This window comes from Tiliqua scincoides, chromosome 7 (assembly GCF_035046505.1).
Source record: "Tiliqua scincoides isolate rTilSci1 chromosome 7, rTilSci1.hap2, whole genome shotgun sequence".
In the NCBI taxonomy this organism is placed as follows: Eukaryota; Metazoa; Chordata; class Lepidosauria; order Squamata; family Scincidae; genus Tiliqua; species Tiliqua scincoides.
The window spans coordinates 69,180,714-69,200,840 of NC_089827.1; the positions used below are offsets into that span (position 1 = coordinate 69,180,714).

At 44.1% G+C, this 20,127-nt stretch overlaps 1 pseudogene; it reads right to left on the reverse strand.

Annotated features, from left to right (window-relative positions):
* Positions 1-19,445: 19,445 nt before the first annotated feature.
* LOC136657902 (5S ribosomal RNA) lies at positions 19,446-19,565 on the reverse strand (annotated as a pseudogene).
* Between the last annotated feature and the right edge of the window lie 562 nt (positions 19,566-20,127).

Sequence of the window (20,127 nt, forward strand, 5' to 3'; positions counted from 1 at the left end):
AAATTCTCCAGCATTTTGGAGGCGCGGCTGCTTGTTAAATAATAAGCAAAAACACTTTTGTACTCACAGGTTCTTAATGTGATCATGAGTCTGGTCTGTATGTTATACATACATTCATGTAACATATGTCATGGGAACTGAGATGCATTTTTTTTTCAGCTATAGAGTTTAGACTCAGAATATGTAGTCATGTTCTAACATCTTCCTTTGGGGGACAGGTAGGAATTTTTTGCCACCATCCAATTTGGCCACAGGATGTTCATTCGTTCGTTCATTTGTTTGTTCGTTCATTCTCACCTACCCAAGACTGTTGGGAGCTTGAGGGCAGGTTGTTCTTTAAGTTTTTCCCATTAATCCTTTTGATCACTTTGGGCAGGTTACGTGTAGGTTGGGCAGGTAAGTGCCATCTTTTTGCTGACCATTCTGAGAAGAAGAGCCCTGCTGAATCAGGCCCAAGGTCCATCTAGTCCAGCTTCTTGTATCTCACAGCAGCCCACCAGGTGCCTCAGGGAGCACACAAGTCCACAAGATACTTGCATCTCACTGCCACTCCCCTACATCTGGCATTCTATTTACCCCCCCCCCTCTCTCTCTCTCACACACACACACACACACACACCCAACAAAAACATTCCTACCCGGTCCTCATGATGAGTGATCTCGGACTATACATACCCATCATGGATTGTAACTTGTGATGGAGTTTTCCTCCAGAAATCTGTCCAATCCCTTTTTAAAGGCATCTAGGCCAGACACCATCACCACATCCTGTGGCATGGAGTTCCACATACTAACTACACTGAGGGTTAAGAAATATCTTCTTTCATCTGTTCTAACTGTCCCAACATTCAATTTTTGTGGATGTCCCCTAATTCTGATGTTGTGTGAGCGAGAAAAGAGCATCCTTCTATCCACCCCCTGCATAATTTTGTATATCCCAATCATGTCCCCCCTCATGACTTTGAGGCAGCAAAGTCAGGGGGTGAGTCAGGACCTCTTGGATGATGCTTGATCCGCTCAGTGAGGTTGGCTGGCAAGCCCCCTGGCTAGAATTGGCAAAGGCTACCACTTGGCTTGGCTTGGCTTGTAGACCTGTACTCTCCAGTTGCCTCAAACCTCTGAGGTCAGCTGTGATAGTCTCCATTGATCTTTCACTGATTGTAGCCTGGAGTCGGATGGTACTCCCGTTAGTCCCTGGGGGAGGTATACGGCTAGTGCCATTTCCCCCAGCTCTTAGTCCTGCACGCTAGGGGTGATGTTTAGTTTGTTGCCCTGCTGCAGATGTAAATTAAGCTACCCAGTCAACCCAAGCCTCTGCCTGGCATATTTATTAAAGGGTTTATGGGTAAATTGTACATAGAACTTGGAGGCAAGAAAAGTATGTTTTCTGATCTAATTTTCAGCAGAAGAAATCAAGAAATTGTTGTAGGAACATTTTAATTTTCATTAAGAATCTGTCTACTAAGGATTTAAGAGCCTATTTCTCAAGGGCTTGAGTTAAAATAGAGAAAAACGGCTGTGTTTATGCAAGGTGCCGAGTTGTCACATAGTTCATTTTTATTTAATTTATTGATTTTGACATTCTATCCCATTTTATCGCCTGAAGCCTCTCAAAGCAGAGACATTATGATAATGCTGTAGGCAAACAGTGTGGTGAAAAATGTTTACGATCAGGCTGAGCTTCTGTTTAATTAAAAAAAAGAAAGTGGACAAACTCTGGATGACCCGATTCAGAATTAGCCAATCAATTTCAAGAAATATCAGAGAACTTTCATTAAAAAAGGTCATTTCTCCCTATACATCTGTAATACTCTTATTTTGATTCTAGCACATGTGTACTACATAGTAATTTTCAGTCCTGAGACAAAGTTTCCCCCCTCCTAAATCGTAAAAACTGTTTTACGTTTCAAAATGCTCATATTTTCATTCTTTATCTTGCCCTGGCAGTGTGCTTCTCATGGAAATATTTTTGTTTTGCTCCAGTCATCAGGAGGCAGGAGAGAACATATTATTTACATCAGTGGTTCTCAAACATTTTAGCACTGGGACCCACTTTTAAAACAGAGGTTCTCAAACTGGGGCTTTCTATGCCCCAGTCTGAGAAGCTGTGCCCCTATTCCCTTAAGGCAGGGGTCTCCAAACCCCGGCCCGGGGGCCAGATGCGGCCCATGGTGAGCCTCAATCCAGGCCACAGCCAGTCTCTGATCTCCTGAGAATCTCTGGCATAGTTGACCAAACACAACCAGAGTTGCACTTGTGTGGTGGGGGAATGGGAGTCCATTTAAGTTTGTGCTTTATTTCTTAGGCTGTGTTGATGCTCGGCGAAATCCTTGACGTTTGAGCCCATTCGTTTATTCATTCATCTAAGTTCCATCTCTAATGTATTTATTTAAATTTTATATTTAATTATTTTTTTTCCGGCCCTTGACACTCTGCCAGATATTTGATGCAGCCCTAATCTTGTCTGATCTCGGAAGCTAAGCAGGGTCAGGCCTGGTTAGTACTTGGATGGGAGACCGCCTGGGAATACCGGGTGCTGTAGGCTTATACCATGATCTCGGAAGCTAAGCAGGGTCAGGCCTGGTTAGTACTTGGATGGGAGACCGCCTGGGAATACCGGGTGCTGTAGGCTTATACCATGATCTCGGAAGCTAAGCAGGGTCAGGCCTGGTTAGTACTTGGATGGGAGACTGCCTGGGAATACCGGGTGCTGTAGGCTTATACCATGATCTCGGAAGCTAAGCAGGGTCAGGCCTGGTTAGTACTTGGATGGGAGACCGCCTAGGAATACCGGGTGCTGTAGGCTTATACCATAGTCTTTCGAGACTGAAGGTTGCCAAACATTCAGCCAAAAAGTTTAGAGACCCCTGCCTTAAGGGATGAGGGAAGGAAAAGGCAGCAGCATTGGGGGTGTGGGGGGGATGCAGGCCACACCAGGTGATGTGCACAGGGGCTGACACCACTATTGGCCAAAATTTTTAAAATCTTGGTATTTTTGAATTATACCATCATGTTATTTCTCATTCGATGTATAATTTCATGCAGAATGCAATGCAACAGTGTTGAAATATATCTATTCTCTCTAGTTACAGCCAAAAAACCAGTGACCATGGGGCAATGGTGAATCACCATGCCCACTGCCCTGGGGCATTGCCCTGCCCACTGCATCATGGTCCATCATGAGGTTGAAGCATTGGCTTCCACCACTGGGTAACGAAAACCCTAGGGATGCCACTGTTGTTGGTGGAGCATCCAAAGAGAATGGGGCCACCCATTTCTGAAAAAAGATAGTCCACTCACTTTTAAACCTATTCTTTTACGGTTTCTTTTGCTCAGTGTCCATTCCTGTTCCTAGAATTTACTACCACACCACCAGATTTACAGCACAGCAATAACAAAAACTGCTAACTTAACTGGGTAGGAAAATGATTCAGAACCCAAGTTCAAATGCATTCGTCAATACAGCCAAAGGCAGCCCTTCCAGCTTATGTTTTCAACATAAACCTTATCACAGTTTGCAGTGAATCAGAGGTTGAAATCAGGGCATTTGCCCCACTTTCATGCCTGGGTTTGCTACAGGAGGCTTCTCCATGTTCAAAACCATGATCTGCTCTGTCAGTAAAGTGGAAGCTGTGTCACAGTGGATTACTTTGTCCACGATACCTATTCACTGACAACACTGCAGCCTTTTGATTTACATTGACTGGTCCTACAATAAATAAGTGGAATATTCCCAAAGGCATCTAATCAATAGCATCTGTTGCCGTTCTGGTATTTCTTCTCCCCTGTTTATATCATTACTGTCTCTGCTGAACCGGTATTATTATAAACGTTGCCAGGAATGTATTCTGGGACAAGTTTGCCGGACCGTTGCATTTATATTAACAGCTCAAATCTCCGAGGGGGTAAAACTGTATTACAATTGTTCCACTTTTTTATTGATTATGATTAATAGCATGACCGAAAGGAAAATTCATTTGTTCAATTCTTTTTTAGCAACTTCTGTTATACAGTACGAAAAAGAAGGAGGAACATCTGCTAGTGCGCTAAAGTAATGATTTGCTGCATTACCATATAATTTCATTGCAACACTATCATTCTGTGTTCAAACCATGTGGTCCAAAGAGCAGAAATTGGAAACATCCAACTTCCCTGATTAGAAAGCAACATACCCCAAAGAACAGAAAGCATCAACAGGAGCATTCACAACATAGCATAGACTAGTGTTTCTCAAACTGTGGGTTGGGACCAACTAGGTGGCTCATGAGTCAATTTCCGGTGGGTGCCCATTCATTTCAATGTACAGCATACTCTGTTTTTTAATAAATTAGACTTAATGCTACCACAGTATGTGACTGCATTTGAAGAAATGTTACAGATCTTTTAACAGACTACTATGCATATGCTTTGAATGATATCAGAATGATAGTTGTTGGGGCTTACTCCCAGGTAAGTATGGATAGGAATGCAGCGTTTGGGATGTTTGGGGAATTTTTTTTTTTTTAAACAGATAAGCAACTGCTTGGGAAGGTTGGGAGGGTTCTTCTTTATTTCAAATAGTTTTAAAACTTATTGTAAACTTTTAATTTACTTTGGGCACAATCTTAATCCACTTTTCGGCTCTGACAGAAGGGCAATGCAGTTCCGAGATAAGGGAACAGACTTTCCTTCACTTTGAGGAGGTCTCCGTAAGTGTTACCCAACTGCAGGATGCAGCACATGCCCCATTGGCACAGCTATGCCAGTGCTGAAAAGTGGGTTAAGATTTTGGGTCTTTAATTAATTCATTAATTTGGTTTGATTTGGTCATTTGGGGGTGTTAAAAATTTTCCTACTTGATAATGTCACTTCTGGCCATGACATCACTTTCAGGTTAATGACATCACTTCCGATGGGTCCTGACTAATCATCATTCTAAAACATTTGGGAACCACTGGCATAGATGGATGGAGTGGCATTACATTATCAGTTGTCATATTGCCTGTTGCTAGGCTGTTCTCACATGCCTGATCTTGTCTGATCTCGGAAGCTAAGCAGGGTCAGGCCTGGTTAGTACTTGGATGGGAGATTGCCTGGGAACACCGGGTGCTGTAGGCTTATACCATAGTCTTTCAAGACTGAAGATTGCCAACCATTTGTTCGCTGTGTTTTTTAAAATGTAAATAGATTTGAAGTAAGTTGGGCTAAATTACAATGCTGTTGAATAGCATGGTATGCTGACCTTTTTTTCCAGTGTCCATGTTTGTTGGTGGTATCGATATGAGGTAAAACATTGGGAGGTAGGTTGCTGATTGTGCAGGCTATTAAGCATTTCTGTCACAATTCACAGGGCCTCACACGCTTTAAAGGGCATCGCAAATTCATTTTGTTTATCTGACGAAGTTTTTGATCATTGCCAGCCTTGTGTTGCTTTGGAAACACATGAAAAGTTTTATAATTGCACTGGATCTTTTCATAAACAAAAAAACCCCACAAAAATAGCATTCCCACTCCAAATCTGGCTGGAGTTGGGATGCCAAATGATTGACTTTTATGGTTAATGTCTGATTCTGCTTGCATAAGTCAATGGCAATGACTTTTCTAGGAATGAAAAGAAGCATCTAGATAGAAGTGGAAATGTGCCCCTCCCTACACAGGCTAATGGAATGAGTTCTCTGCTGTTGTCTTAATGGAGAAAACAGCCACGTTAACCTTGGCAAGATGGGATGGGAGTATATGTCGTCTCATTAAAAAGCTACACCCTTGGAGCGCAAAATAGCACAGAGCCGTAACTTCTATTTCTGAGCAGTGAAGCTATAGTTTGGCATAGGACTGGTACACCTGTTCCACCAGGCATATACAGGTATGTGTTGTTTCTCCCATGTAGTGGGTGGGGCAACACCCCAGGTGGTGGACGTGGTGATGCACCTGAGTTATTTCTACAAGGTTGGTTTCATTGCATTCTGCATGAAATTATGCTTCAAATGATATATAACATGAAGGTATTATTTGAAAATTCCAAGATTTAAAAAATTTTGACCTGTAGTGGTGTCAACCCTGTGAGTGTCACCCGGTCCAGTCCGCACCCTTCCCAGTGTCGCCACTGAGATGATGAAATATCCCGTGTAGGAGAGAGGGCTAATATAGGTTGTCAGGCAGATGGGCAGCAGAGCATTAATAACATAATGTCTAATTAGCCATGTTGTTTAAGGACTGGGAGAACAGTATTTGCAATGCATACAGCCAATCAGAAGTTAGAGTGGTGACAGAAGACACAGACCTTGAACAAGTCTGTGCATGTTATAGCATTTCTGCAGGGCAAGACCCCTTTATGACAGGCTTTGCACACCACCATTCATCTCTGCTGAGCAAAGGAGAGGCCACGACCACACCCCTGTAGATAGTTCGCAAATGACTGAAAAGGACAGGAGGGTGAAAAATAAGAAGGTAGAATTGTACTGACTTCTGAGGGAAAAGGCAGGAACTACATTGAAAATATTACCCGCATCTTCAGCCACAATGTTTATTTAATGAGGCTCAAAGCCATTTGCATGATTAACGTGCATCATTTATATTTCTTTCCCATCAACATTATGCTATCTGGAGAGCTCTGGAAACTCCTTTGATGAAAATAGGGCTTCTGCTAACCTGCACTCATTTTTAATTTCAGCAATTATTTAACAGGTGTCGTTTCAAACGAGACTGAACATCTCCTCTTCCTTTTTCAAAAGCATCTCATTTTATGTCACCAGAGCTAGCCAATCTGGTGCCAAATTCAACTGCCTATCACCTGGCATCCCTGAATTCCACTACCCCTGCACTGTCACACTGGCCCACCAGATGCATCCTGGTGCCCTCCCTTGCATCTGCCCTTCTGAGGTAGCCTAGTCCACAAACCCATCATGGCTCGTAACCTATGATGGACTTTCTCTCCAGAAATCTGCCGAGTCCCCTTTTAAAGGCATCCAGGCCAGATGCCATCATCACACCCTGTGGCAAGGAGTTCCACGGACTAATTGCACACTGGCTCAAGAAATAGTTTCTTTTTCTTTTGTCTGTTCTAAAATACTTTGTAGCATTTTAGTCACAGGGGAAGAGCAGTTTGGACATTCGCCCCCATAGGGTTATGTGGTGGCAGAATAGCGTGCCAGAGGAAGGATGTGGATGTACATGTGTCTCACCGCAAATTTGGGGAAGCTGGTTGTGTGGCATGCTGCATGAGGCTGGTTGTGAGGCTGGTTGTGTGGTGTGGTATACCCCATGTTTCCTGGCTTGTGTAAACATGTCCAGGAAACTTGGCTGATCAGATTCCCTGGGAGCATGGAGATGGGTAACAATGTGTTTGTGAACACAGTTTTGCTGCCACCATTTCAGTATTTGCTGTGGCAAACACAGAGGTTTACCACTGCAGCGCTAAGTGTGCAGCTACCCTAAGAGTACTGTGCTTGCCACCTTTCTGATCAATCCTAATATAGTATACTTGTCCTAGTGTAATTCATAGCCCAGAAGTTTAACTGGAGAAGGTAAGCCTGTGACATTTATAGAGCATTGCAAGTTACTACGTGCGTGCAATATTGTATAAAGTCCTTCAACGCACTGAACTAAATGTGGGATTGTTCGGGGGCAGAGGTGGGCGCTATAATGGATGTTGCAGTGAAGGGTAGCACGTTTTCAGGGCTGGGAGTACAAGCTTATGGAGTAGGTCAGCCAGAGGTCTGCCTTCCCAAAGGCTTTCAGACTCAGGACTAGATATCTCTTTTTGATAACTAGATATATCTTTTGCGTTAATGACATGGCAGTCGGTTGTAACAATTACCCTGGACTCTTTCTCCTGACGGGATCAAAAACGGCAACCTTTTCCTACACAGCTTCGGAAAATATCTATTCTTAGGATTTTTTTCTTGAGCTGAATAGCAAGGCATTATATCGTCCAAGCAAGGGTACCTTCCAAGTTACATTTAAAATCAATAAGTCCATTCATTATCTCTCTTAAAGGATATTCAAATCATTGTTATCAAAAAATAAACCAAGGTGCTGAAATCAAAGCTTTTTAAAAAACGTATAAATAGCAACAATGTTGTTTTCCAAACTGTCTAGACAGCCCCAGGATTGATATCTCAAAACGCTTGACTGTAGTGTAAGAATTATGGGATATGACGCCCATTTAGGCTGTCACATGAAATTTCTAGACTGATTCTTTAGGGGTCTATGGGGAAGGCTTAGAGGTCCATTGCTATAGTAACTTTTAAAATACGCAATACACATGAAACACATTGATTAAATAATGACTGATAGGAGAAATACCATGACATGATTTTTATTTTTATTTTTGGTCAAAAATGTCTTTGTTAAGTCTGCACCGGTTACAGTCTTCTGAATTAAATGCAAGTTTCTCCCTCAGTTCCTAGAAAAGTGGCCCTGAGAACCTTGCGTTAGTTTTGGTTTATAAATACTGGGGAGGTTGCATTTATATAATCCCCAGTTGCAATCTGAAGTGGGACACTCCAGGAATGGCTTTACCATTTGTCTGAAGTGTACCTAAATTCTCCATCGGGCCCAAGTGTCACAAACATGCCATAAGGGCCAGAGGCCCATCGCACGTGACCTGGAGCTATGGACAAGACCGGGTGGCAGAGCAGTGAGTCAGGGTGGGGGGAAGCATTTTGGGTAGGGGAGGGAGTGGGACAGGACAGTGGAGGGACTGGTGGAGCTCTGCTCTGCTGGAACCAGACTCCCACGTCAGGCCTCCCAGTCCAACACTGTACCACTTTACCCTGCACCAACTAAATAGCCAGTGCAGAATCAAGTAGGCCCCTTGTGGGTCCTGCTCCCTCATGCATGTCTCTCATATTTTTTGTCCTCCAGAAAGCTGCAACTCCAAAGAGGTCTCTCCAAAATAAGGGCACTTCAAAAAGCGAAATCCATATTTCAGCGATCGCGGGAACAGATTTTAGATATTATGAAGAAACTCAATTAGACGGCAAGCAGTAAATGCATGTCTGCTGCCACTTTTGTATTTCAACAAGGATGTAGAAGAAGAAGGAACAACTGCAACAGAACCGAATTAAACATGTATACATTCAAAAGCAATTTATGGTCCAATTATGAATCAAGATTCCATGTTCCTATTGAAATGACTAATTTGAGCTCCATTGTCTCTGATTTCTCCGTGGATCCATTTTTTTCCCTTGAATATTAAAAAAAATTATTTAAAAAGAGAAGTATTTGGAAGGCATGAAAACAGAGCTGGGTTTATTTTAAATTAATAGCAAGCACTTTAATTAGATTCAGCTACTGAAAAACCTTCGCTTGATGATGAGAGTTAAGCTGCTTAGAGTTTTTTGTTGTAAGCATGGAGAAGCAGGGAAAATTGAAAGTTAAGGAGACTGGCTTAGTTTCCACACTGTGTAAGCAGAACCGTCTCCGGTATTATGCTTGCTTTTCAAATTGCCTTGGTCCTTCAGCATGAACATTTAAGAGTATTACACTGGTAGACTGCTGTACCTGTAAATGCTATACTTTTAAATAATTCCCTTTAGACAGTGCACCTCTTGTAACACCCAATCTTCTACATGTGAACTCAGAAATGTGGGGCTTACCTCCTCTCTCTCTCTCTCTCTCTCTTGCTGGTTTGCATCTGATTATTTTCACTGTTGTCTTGTTTCGGGTGGCTGAAGCTCCACTGGCCCGATGGGCTGAGAATGCAGAGCTAAAATTCTAGCACCTCTTGCACTTCTATGAGTAATGGCTATGGAGTAAGAAAGAATCAGGGGGCATGACATTTTTTTTTAAAAAAAGTATTATTATTATTATTAATAATAATAATAATAATAATAATAATAATAATAATAATAATGGGAGTTGGCAGTGGCATAGCTAGAGGGGGTGCAAAGCAAGAGGTTTTACAGAAAGCCTCACCGCGGCGTGCAAGCAGCCCCTTACAATCCCCTTTGGAGCCGTGCCTGGTGGGAGGGAGCAAAAAGGAGGCGAATGGCTCTGAAGGGGAGGGAAGAGGCTGCTTGCAGGCCGCAATGAGGCTCCCTGCAAAATTTATTGCTTTTCACCCCCTTTAGCTACGCCACTGATGGCTCCGAAGGGGAGGGAAGGGGCCGCTTGCATGCCGCGATGAGGCTCCCTGCAAAACTTAGTGCTTTGCACCCCCTCTAGCTACGCCACTGATGGCTCCGAAGGGGAGGGGGGCCACTTGCATACTGCGGTGAGACTCCCTGCAAAACTTACTGCTTTGCACCCCCTCTAGCTACACCACTGATGGCTCCGAAGGGGAGGGAAGGGGCCGCTTGCATGCCGCGATGAAGCTCCCTGCAAAACTTAGTGCTTTGTACCCCCTCTAGCTATGCCACTGATGGCTCCGAAGGGGAGGGGGGCCACTTGCATACTGCGGTGAGACTCCCTGCAAAACTTACTGCTTTGCACCCCCTCTAGCTACACCACTGATGGCTCCGAAAGGGAGGGGGGCCCCTTGCATACTGCGGTGAGACTCCCTGCAAAACTTACTGCTTTGCACCCCCTCTAGCTACACCACTGATGGCTCCGAAGGGGAGGGGGGCCCCTTGCATACTGCGGTGAGACTCCCTGCAAAACTTAGTGCTTTGCACCCCCTCTAGCTATGCCACTGATGACTCCGAAGGGGAGGGGGGCCACTTGCATGCTGTGGTGAGGCTCCCTGCAAAACTGTAGCAATGCCACTGTTTAGGGTGTTTGCAGCCCTAATTGCAACTTTCTGCATCCATCTTACATTGAAATGCTTCTGACCTCATGATTGCTTCCTTGCTTGCTTTACCTTCTCTCCTATCTCCAAATGGATCTATTGCTCAGAGCAAATAACATCTCTGTTTTACTGTGTGTTCAAGAGCTCCCACTTGGATTTTCCAGAGAGTGTTAGATACTTCCATTTAAAAACTGAGTATGTAATTAGGACAGGTCATTTTAAAATCTTAATTATTTACTATGCACTTCCATTTGCCTATTTTATAGAGTGAGAGGTAGGGAACTATGGTCTTCAATGCCTTAGTGTGGCCCTCAAGGCCAACAAGTTTTGTCCTCTGCTCTAACCACTGTACCACAGTCTCTTCAAATCCCCTTTCTTAACAGGATCTTAACTTGAACTGGAACCCCTTTTAATTTGAATAGAATCCCTTTTGGGGAGAGGGGAGACAGAAGGAATGCAGAAAGCCACAGTCACACACTCATATCTCCCCTGATTTTGTGTGTACTGCTTTTTTAAGGCAGTCCTTGCAGAAGTTTGCAGCAGACCAGACCACAGAAAATAGTTTAAAAAATGAGTGGTGGGTGGGTTGGATCAGCAGTAACAGCATCTCATGTTAAAAGGTAGACTGCCCCTGAACATGGATGTTTATTCCTAACTAAACTAGTTGCTTAGAATATAATTGCTTGCTGGATCAAACCCCCATGACCCATCTAGTCCAGTCCCCACCCCCTCCCCACACCTTTTTTTTTGGGGGGGGGGAGGAGAATGTTTCAGACTTGAAAACTTAAGTTTTCAAAGAGCTTTTTCTCAATAACTTCTCAATGAGTCCACATGAGATTTGGTGACATGGAAGCTGACCTCTACATCCTGCCCAAAAACAATCAGGAAGATTGCATGAAGGGGTTTACCCCCTCATCTCCTAAGTAACACAGAAAGGAAAAATGAGCATGGTTTTGAGAAGCGTATATAGGTATGAAAAGCATTACCTTCTTTGTGCTTTCAGTTTCGTACTCTGCCCTCTGCTGCCTTTCTCCACAGAATGAATTGTAAGGTTACAACCCAATCCTATGCACAACTGCTCAGAATGGGATCTGCTCTCAGGGCAGCATGTCGAGGGTTGCAGCCTCATTCATGTGACTCACCAGTAAGCCCTGACTTTGACTTGGCAGATCCATGAAGTCACACATTTCTTTGCTTCTGGAAAGGTTCTCGGCCTATGGTTGGTTGGTTGGCAATCTTCAGTCTCGAAAGACTATGGTATAAGCCTACAGCACCCAGTATTCCCAAGCGGTCTCCCATCCAAGTCCTAACCAGGCCTGACCCTGCTTAGCTTCCAAGATCAGACAAGATCAGGCATGTGCAGGGTAACAGTTGCTGCTCTCAGCCAATGGAGGCCTGGCTTCCCTCTGCCACACATATGCCAAGAGTCCAATTCCTTGAAATTGCCGTAACCTGTGCACTCTTGCAATACACCTGCATACATTTTTAAGCGGGTCAGAAGCTCAACCTGTACTTATTCAGATACAAATTTCAAGAAGATTAGATAAGTGGTTTTGTGTTTATGCACAAAAACGTGCTTGATCACTAGAGAATGAAGAAAAGGGGAGAGGGGTTGGCCAAGAATGGCATGGAAGTTAAAAGGCAAGTGATGAAATTGACCAAGAGGGAGAAGAAGGGAATCTGGCTGCTCCAAGAGAGAGGCATGATTCAAGTTGGCCCCTTTTCTCCTCTGGCTGGCAAGAGGGGACTGACCTTTGCTGGGAGGACCCTGAAGAAGCGTCCCAAGAACACCCACTTCATTGGGCCAGGCAGCAACCCATGGGCAGGGTTGGTCTTAGGACAAATTGGGCCCCACCTCTGGAGGGGCCACGCACTAGAGTGGCTAGTGGAGCACCCACAGCTACACCCGGCACATCGCTCTGTAGTTGACCCTCCGGTATGGAGTCTTCCATGCCAAGGTGTCCTGCGGAGAGCATAGTGAGTGGAACATTGCTGCTGGCCAACCCTCTCTTCTGCCTGCCCCAGGTCTGATTGGCTTGAAACTGATTGGCCTGAAACAGTTGGCAGTGATACCACTGCTGAGTGCCTTGCCATTGCTGCACACCCTGGTGAGTGGGGGAGGCTGCAAAAAGGTTTTGCATTGAATTTTGCAGCTCTTAAGGCCAGCTCTGCCCGTGGGCTTTACTCTGGGGAGCGATCCCCCATGTGACACAGCACAGTTTGGTCACCCCTCACCTTACAACTCTCCAACTGCCTGGAGCCTGCCCCACAGACGCTTTGAAGAACCCTGGACCCTGGATCCAAATGAACCCAACATGAAGGGATACAGGCTGCAATCCTATGCATATTTTCCTGAGACTAAGCCCCATTGAAGACCATGGAACTGAGTAAGCAAGTGTAGGATTGTGCTCGCAATAAAGAATCTCATAATCTCCACCACCACCACCCCCATTTCAATTATGGGAAGTTGTGTATTTTTCTCCAGAAGGGAATTATGCCCTAGTATCATTGCCCAAACAAAGGACAGTATCCCAGGATAATGACTACTGCATCAGGATGACTCCACAGCTTTTTTTTTTTTTTAATTCTGTGGCATCTTCGAAACCTCTGGAAGGTTAAAGATTCCAAAAATGGGGAGGGGGGGAGAGAAAGGACTTTTCACCGCAGAGAAAAAGCTCACTCATCATCCCAGTTAATCCTACTGACATTCAATCATGTCCATTCAAGGGGGAAAAATAACCTTATTAGTTTTTGCATTTTAAAATAAGTAATAAGACTGACAGGGAAGCGTTTTAAAACCTATTGATTTGCTAAGTGTTTTATGTGCTCAGTGCAAGAAAAATATGGTAAATAATAAATTTCATGTACATCACTTCATTGACTTTACAATATCTGATGGGTTGTATTGGTCAAACAAGCTGTATTGTTGTTGGTTTTTTAGCACATTGTGTTGTTTCCTTTGCTCTTGAAGACCTTGAGGACCTCCCCCCTTGTCTCCCCATTACCTCCCTACTAATCAAGCTTCCTTTTCAGAACCGCTATTATCTCCAGGCCCGGTGAAAAGCAGGCAATTGTGATAGAAGTTCATTAACATCCTAAGTGCTCCATCTTTTTCTCATTGAAGTCGGCTGCCGAGTTGCATTCCAGTAAATTATATCTGCTCCTCAGTTTTCCTATAGATTGGTCTTTTTTATCTGCCGCTGACTTCAACTGCAGTTTGAAGCTCTGCTGAACATATTGACAAAAGCAGAGTTAAACAGATTTCTTGGAAATCAAGAGAAGGCACTCCGAAAGATTGATTTCTTGCTTCCTATCCTACAAGATCACTGGCAGGCAGAAGTCTGCAATGCCCACTTTAATAAGGCAAGCAATCTCACTTATTATATTGTCCCCCTTGCGGCACCCAGAGAGCAAAGTCTTTCATTCAATGTCCAAGTAACAAACTTAAGCTAGATCATTGTCAGATACAACATCACTCTGCTTCATTGTCCCACTTACCAAGAATGGTGACATCAAGCACAGCATGCTTATAAGGATGTAGATCTCCATTCCAAATAAATATAAGATTCAGAGGTGAACTGAAGATACAATAGTATGGTTCTGGCTGGAACAGCTGAACCATGGGTGTCTGCTGAACTGTTCACTGTTGAATAATCCAGGCTAGGGTTTGGCTCTCTGCCGTCTTTAATTTGAACCTCACAGGAATATACTTATGTTAGAGCTCCAAATTCACACAAAGGGTGCTCTGAAGTAGCACAGAGTAGCGACAGTGGGAAGGCTGGAGCCTTCCTGAGCATTTTGCTAGATCACTGGCCTGCCAGAGCAGGAAAACCAGTGGGGTGGAGGAGGGCAAGAGGCATCTAGGAAGAGGACTTCCTCCAGACAAGGTGAACACCCCACTCTTGAATTTGTACCTTTTCATGAAACATCATGTCAATTTCAGAATGCATAGAAGATAAAGTGAATGGTCTTCTTTCAGTTTTTCTCCTATTTATTTATTCCAAAAACAGAAGCACAGCAAAGTGTACATTCCTGCCTGCATCTCTCTGCTTCAGTCCTGCCAAAACCAAGATTTTTGGCTGCTGAACCAAGAAACTGAACTGGCATAGAATGGAAAGGAAATGTTGTCAGGAAAATGGGTCATAAAGATTTTGCCCTCCTCCTGGAATTTTTTTTAAAAAAAGAGCAACTTAGAATCTGACAAATGAAACTAACACAAAAAAATATTTGGGTTTGCAGTATAAGGTGATTGATTTTCACTGTCAGTAGAATGTTTAGACCATCTGCTCATTGATTCTAGACATTAATCACGCTTGGTCATAAAAACCACTTATCTGCAGAATCAGGGAGACAGATTCTGTTGTTTCAACAGGGAAAAATTATAACAATTGTACTGCTGTTGCATATGTATGCGACAGCCACAATCTGATACCGGATTGGAAGGCTTCAGGGACAAACAGTTTCATCCAAGAGACTCTGGAGTTGGGCCACTACCACCCCATTCGATCACCTTGCCAATAAAAAAAAAAAGGATAGAAACCAGCCCATAGTTATGTAATGGACAGCTTGATCCAGCACAAATCCCCCTGCACTTATCCAGCACAGCCAGCGTGGGCTGTGCTGCACCCTGTGGGGAAATTTAGTAGGCAGGAGCCCTCCATGGGGTAAGGGGACAGGCCCTGCTGCATTGGCACAGAGGAATTTCAATAGGATTGGGCTGCCTGAGGCCAAATGAACTGTCTTTGAAATCCAAGGCCACCCTTCTGTGCCATTCGTATATATTTTCTCTTCAATTGTTTTTAAGGGCAAGAATGCCCAGCATACACATTCTTGAGTGAAGCTGTTTATTCCCCGACATGCAACCGAGGCTTCCGGAAATAATAAAATGAATGGGACAGCTTGATTACTCCTTACTGAAGAAGTAAGGCTACTTACCAGTAGTGGACAGTGATCAGAAATCGTTGTATTCCAAGAGGCTGAAGGAATCCCCATGTTATTCACTTTCACTGCTTCTCTCAAGATCTTAATCTCTGTCAAATCCGCCTTGGGCTGAAGCTATTTAAGGATTTCCTAATAAGAAAATTGATCTGCTCAGCTATAATGCTAATCACATTCAGCAACTCCATCAGAAGTCAGCCATATTCCTTTGGTGTGACATACAAAATTACGAATATAGCCATACCGCACGTTTACAAAATGATTTATATGCTTTGCCCCCAGACATTTTCCTATTGATCCATAATAACATTAGCAAATGACTAAATATGTACAGATGCTAATCTTGGATCATTGACACATGGGGGGGTGGACAGAATTGTCTGCTGGTCTCCCCTGCCCCCTTTATACTTCCATTACTTGGCATTTTGACCCCTGATGCATTTTACAAGCATTACAACTTCTATCCTACAAAGCAATGAATAGATTGCAAATTGATGTCCACTGTGTATACAAATGGATTTGTGCACTCAGAGGCTCTGAGCAAAAGAGGCAATCAATCAATCAATCAATCAATCAATCAATCAATCAATCAATCAATCAATCAAGAGGCATCTCAAAAAAGACATAGTGGAAATGAAAAAGGTGCAAAAGAGAGCGACTAAGATGATTACTGGGCTGGGGCACCTTCCTTATGAGAAAAGGCTACGGCGTTTGGGCCTCTTCAGAATAGAAAAGAGGCGCCTGAGGGGGGACATGATTGAGACATACAAAATTATGCAGGGGATGGACAGAGTGGATAGAGAGATGCTCTTTACACTCTCACATAACACCAGAGCCAGGGGACATCCACTAAAATTGAGTGTTGGGAGAGTTAGAACAGACAAAAGAAAATATTTCTTTACTCAGCGTGTGGTTGGTTTGTGGAACTCCTTGCCACAGGATGTGGTGATGGCATCTGGCCTGGATGCCTTTAAAAGGGGATTGGACAAGTTTCTGGAGGAAAAAGCCATTACGGGTTACAAGCCATGATGTGCATGTACAACCTCCTGATTTTAGGAATGCATTATGTCAGATGCAAGGGAGGGCACCAGGATGCAGGTCTCTTGTTATCTGGTGTGCTTCCTGGGGCATTTGGTGGGCCGCTGTGAGATACAGGAAGCTGGACTAGATGGGCCTATGGCCTGATCCAGTGGGGCTGTTCTTATGTTCTTATATAATACCAGGAGGTTTGGCATGGCCTTCAGGTGTGATGTGATTCCTTTATCCATGCATTAAATCAGCTTGGACAGGATCTTACTTCCAGAGTTCTCTGCTGCCCTCCTCCTTTGAAGAAGCAGGTCGGCCAGGAGACTGGAAAGGAGGCAGAGGTGGTCGATAACTAGAGTTGGGAGAAAACAGTTTTATTTTTTTTTTCATGGATTTTGGTGTTTTCCAAAGTTAGAAGTACAGAAAATGGTGTTATGTGTTTCTGTTTCATTATCACCATTTTCTCCCACTTCTACCGATAACTAAAAAAAAAATCAACTTGAAATTTCTCCTACTTCTGATTTCTACTTTGAAAGGCATTATACTACATTTAATGATCTAGCCCAGTGGTTCCCAAAGTGGTGGGTCATGACTCACCACAGGAACTGGAAGCAGGGCATTCCCCCTTAAGGGGAGTGGCCCTGCTCCAACTGTGCACACAATCCTTATCTCCAATCAGCAGCTGCTTCCATTTTCATGTGGAAATGGCAGTAAACTGCTGATTGGAGATAAGGGCAGTTTGCACAGCCACAGAGGACATAAGAGGAGACTGCAAGCCTCCAGGAGCCAGTAAGAGGCCAGCTCTGCCCCTCAGGTACAAAACAAGCCCTTGGTAGCAACAGAGCTGCGATCACTGCAGTGCCCTCCTCACCCCACCCATGCAAACACCAGGTTCCCAACTTCCCTGTAGGGGTTTGGGAACCACTGATCTAGCTTATTTCATGCCAAACCTTTTGGAGTGGGTTGAGATAGTTTAAAGCAAATGCATGAACATTGATGAGTGGACTTCAGAAATATCCCTTGTGTGCTTATAATACTGGTCCAACAAGAAGCTGACGGAACATACCAAGATCCAGGTCTACAGAGCTTGCGTCCTGAGTACACTTCTGTACTGCAGCGAGTCATGGACTCTTCGCTTACAACAGGAGAGGAAACTGAATGCTTTCCACATGCGCTGCCTCCGGCGCATTCTCGGCATCACCTGGCAGGACAAAGTTCCAAACAACACAGTCCTGGAATGAGCTGGAATCCCTAGCATGCATGCACTGCTGAAACAGAGACGCCTGCGTTGGCTCGGTCATGTTGTGAGAATGGATGATGGCCGGATCCCAAAGGATCTCCTCTATGGAGAACTCGTGCAAGGAAAGCGCCCTACAGGTAGACCACAGCTGCGATACAAGGACATCTGCAAGAGGGATCTGAAGGCCTTAGGAGTGGACCTCAACAGGTGGGAAACCCTGGCCTCTGAGTGGCCCGCTTAGAGGCAGGCTGTGCAGCATGGCCTTTCCCAGTTTGAAGAGACACTTGGCCAACGGTCTGAGGCAAAGAGGCAAAGAAGGAAGGCCCATAGCCAGGGAGACAGACCAGGGACAGACTGCACTTGCTCCCGGTGTGGAAGGGATTGTCACTCCCGAATCGGCCTTTTCAGCCACACTAGATGCTGTTCCAGAACCACCATTCAGAGCGCGATACCATAGTCTTTCGAGACTGAAGGTTGCCAACAATGCTTATAATAATTTTTTATTATTAAAGATCAAGTCACTGTAAAATAAAATAATGTTTTCAAATGATAAAACTTTATATAAGAGTACTAGCTTATGCATTATGGAAGTTAGTTAGAACTGGACTGCTAGCGGTCTTCAAGCTGGTTGCCTACTATTTACTTCAGTTCTGCACCACTTCTGCAGTCTGGTCTGAGTCATGCAGTTTGAACTCTCCACCCCCATAACCACCCCCATAGCAATCTTTTGTGAGATGTCTGCATCATTTAGCACTCCCGGTGGGCATCTTGAATCTGCTTAATTGGGTCTGACTACATGCAGAGACCTTGCTACAAGCTAGCAGTGACTTCTTGATATCTAAACATTTCTTGGGTGGCAAGAGTACACGATCTTCAGCTCAGCTAATGGACAAGGCTTAAAAGCATGAGGATGGGATGGAAAATCGGACATCACAAGTATCACAACTTTCCATTGTTGGAAAACTTTTGTGTATTAAATATTATGAGTCTCTCCTATCCTCTGCTATCCTTATAGCTTGACACAAAAGACTTCTTCTTGTGTTTGACCCTAGTCATTCCATGATTTTTGGATAATTTCTGCTCTTTCTAGTAACATTAATGCCTTCTGAAGGGAGAGAGAAGTTGTCACCTGATTTGGATAATAAAACAATATCGCTTTAACTCAGGCAGGAGGGCCACATCATCTCTCTTGACACTGTGTTGGGGGCTGGGAAAATTTTGGGCACCCCTGCTTTATCACATGCCATTCAAGACCTTGATATCCTAAGCATCAGCATGTTTTTGACTGCAAATTCAATCCACTTGACCATATTAGCCAGTGATGGTTGGCAACCTTCAGTCTCGAAAGACTATGGTATAAGCCTACAGCACCCGGTATTCCCAGGCGGTCTCCCATCCAAGTACTAACCAGGCCTGACTCTGCTTAGCTTCCGAGATCATGGTATAAGCCTACAGCACCCAGTATTCCCAGGCGGTCTCCCATCCAAGTACTAACAAGGCCTGACCCTGCTTAGCTTCCGAGATCATGGTATAAGCCTACAGCACCCGGTATTCCCAGGCGGTCTCCCATCCAAGTACTAACCAGGCCTGACCCTGCTTAGCTTCCAAGATCAGACGAGATCAGGCATGTGCAGGGTAACAATTGCTGCTGCACGATTCTGGGGAAGGATTAGCACAGATCGATTGCCAAGGGAAAAAACTTTCATATCATTTCTGTCAATGGAAGCAAGCTTATTGTCCACTTCAACGCTTCCGCTTCATCTACTATCACAAGTTGTCTCTCAGTATATGCACAATCACACACACACACACACACACAGTGAAAATCTGAAATGAGAATTTCAGAGGCACACTGAGCACGGACTAGTTGTAGCGAGGAAGTGCCAAATAATGTCTAGAAGTTTGAGTGACTGGAGAGACTCTACACAAATCACAGTCTTTCAATGTTAAAACTGCAATAGGAGCACCAACAATGATAAAGAGAAAAGTCACAGACGCTTTTCCTCTCCAATAAAACCTTCAACTATACACTAAATAGAACACAGCATAAAGCATTAGAGAACAGACTAGCCAGGCTAGGACTTTGGTGAGGTTGACACTCTATGTTCATACAGTGGGCCCACTGTTTCCGCGGGCTCCACACACACGGATTTGACCATCTGTGGATTGAAAAATATATGTTAAAAAAAAAACAAATTCACCGACCCTGCTGTAG